Below are 2,643 nucleotides of genomic sequence, written 5' to 3'. Positions count from 1 at the left end.
TACGACAAATAATAATGGCGTTCAAGATGCATCATATATTGAATTATTAATAAACATAAAAATGCATGCAGTTGAAAAAAACGTATAATCTCAAATTGTTAACTTATCAAAAAATTATTCATGTTTAATTAAATATAATATTTATTACTTGTTAAGCATTCTATTTTGAACTGTATGAAGCGTTAGCCAAATAAAAATCTTGCCACGTACGAGATAAGGCGAGAATTACGCTTAAATAGAAAATTATGTGATAGCCTAAAGGTGTTGGCATTTAACTATAGTGAGAGGTGGTGAGACAGGACCTTATATGAGAGACTTGTTAAAATATTCTAACACCAGTGAAGACTCCAAGGTCCTCGTTTGGTTGTAATATTAGGCGTAACATTAGTTTCTTCTGAAATATACGTTCTGCTTTATTTGCTGGTAATTTTATTTGTTTGTGTATGTAACGTAACGTTAGTTTTAGTTTATTTACCAAGCAGGTTTGAAAATAGTTGCATCGTTTTGTAGTACTCATGTCAATAAGTAAATTAAAATTGAAAATTATGTGATGAATAACCCAGTTACTGAGGTAGTGTACTGAAGTAGTACTACTACTAGCGACTGTGAATATGTAAAGGTTATGTCTTCTGATAGTACGGTTTTAGTTTTGCTTGCTGTTGCATACCCATGTTACTACTTAATTTCAAAAACGAAAAATATTATAGCTATAATTAAGGTTGATAATTAACAGTACTAACTTAGTTACTATTAAAAATTCGTTTCACGTGTGGTTAGGCCTAGCAGTATGTTGTACTACTATTAGTATTACTACTAGTACTACAGTAACAGTAATACTGTTAGTATTATTAGAAGTAGTACTACCACCACCACTTTCCCACAAAGTACGACGCGTACGTGACTCGTTAAGATACGTTAGTTTTAAAACGGTTACTTAACTGAAGCCAAGTCAATCCATTCTTTTGAAAATTGATTTGATAAAAATAAATTATCAACTAGAACATAGCGTATAATAAAGTAAGGACAACAACTTGAACAAGGGACCTGTTGGTCTATTTAGGCTGTATCATCTACTAAACTTTAAAATAAAACACTTGAAGCCAGCTGTAATCATTCAAATGCTTAGCAAGCTTTTCTTAAAAATGTACAGCATCCACTAGATCTTTAAAAAAATTAACTCATTCCAACCACCATATTATTGTTGTTAGAAAAATAAAACTTTCTTAGCCTGAATATGACTCCTACCCTGTTACTGAAAGCTAGAAATTGTGTCCCATAGTCTTACCATTCTCATCGTAAATGATAAAGTAAAAAAAAAAGTGCTATCAGTTCCTTTAATAATCTTAAACACCTCAGTAAGATTCCCTCACTTTTTTTTTCAAAAGAAAACAGTTTCAAAGATTTTCAATTCTCCTTGTATGACAACCTCTCCAGCCCGGGTATCATCCTAGTAGCCCTTCTTTGAACCTTTCCAAACAATTCACTGCCCATTCAAAGGTAAGGAGCCCAAGGCAGAGCACAGTACTCCTGGAACACCAGGATCGTTTTATTCCATAACACTGTTAAAGTTAATTCCATCAAAATTATATTTATTCAAATTATGATATCTCATTATATGGTATTTATTATGATTAAAAGCCATCTGTCATTTAATTGTCAAATTCACAAAATAATCCAAATTCTTTTGTAAACATCAACATCAGATGCATTCAAGACCTTAATATCATTAGCAAATTTAAGTAATTTATTGATAATTCCTTCATTTATGTCATTAATGTTAATCAAAAAGAACAAAGGTTATATTACTGAGCCTTGAGGTGCCCCACTTGTGATATTAATCCAATTTGACTGAACTCAGTTTCTGACAAACCTCTGTTTTAATTCCATTTGTCTCCCCTTCCCTCCCTCAGTGGCTCAGCAGTAAGCCAGAACTGGGTTTTGATACTCATGGTGGCACAGTACAGACAGCCCATTGTGTTGCTTTGCACTTAACAATCAACAAATACTTCCATTCAGTCAATTTTCTATCAAACTAGCCAACCTCTCCAGAGATAATGCTTTTAACAAATCTTTTATGGGACACCTCGTCAAATGGTTTTTGAAAATTGAGATACACCAAATTCACACCTGTACCCTTATCTATCTATACAAAGAATGTCAAAATATTAGCAAGGCAAGATTTTTGTTAAATGACTTTATATATAGAAGTAACAATGAGGCTATTTATATTATAAAATGTGAGGAAGATGAAGAATAAGAAGCAGTGTGTAGAGGCAGATGGGCCTGTGTACGAAGAAGAATCAATGTATTAAAGGCCTCATGAAGTATAATACACTGATAATGATATAGTCTAAAGTTAAACCTAAACCTGTTGTTATTATATTTATATCTCTTGATGTTGTTGCATGTTGTCAGTCAGTGATAACATTAATTTTACTTATTTACTCAGTATACTTGAGTTTTGAATCAACTAGCTAGCCATTTCTACGTTTGTCATAAATTGAGTTTACCACAATGTCATGTACACAGTCTTACTGTCATCAATTTCATGTGCATTTTCGTGTAAAACTCGTGTGTCCCAAACATAACCAGTTCAGTAGCTAGGTCATTTTCACTTTTAAACGATTCATTCTAAAACTTTTC

At 32.3% G+C, this 2,643-nt stretch overlaps 1 long non-coding RNA gene across 1 annotated transcript in view; it reads left to right on the top strand.

Moving 5' to 3' along the window:
* Positions 1-260: 260 nt before the first annotated feature.
* The window catches only part of LOC106476672, a 6,164-nt gene continuing 3,781 nt past the window's right edge, over positions 261-2,643 (top strand). The window contains exon 1 of the long non-coding RNA XR_001291917.2: positions 261-423. This is a non-coding gene — a long non-coding RNA (uncharacterized LOC106476672). The remainder of the gene's footprint in view (positions 424-2,643) is intronic.

Source organism: Limulus polyphemus, unplaced genomic scaffold, assembly GCF_000517525.1.
Source record: "Limulus polyphemus unplaced genomic scaffold, Limulus_polyphemus-2.1.2 Scaffold11184, whole genome shotgun sequence".
NCBI lineage: Eukaryota > Metazoa > Arthropoda > Merostomata > Xiphosura > Limulidae > Limulus > Limulus polyphemus.
The sequence above is the reverse complement of the archived record's forward strand: the minus strand, read 5'-3'. Positions and strand labels throughout refer to the sequence as shown.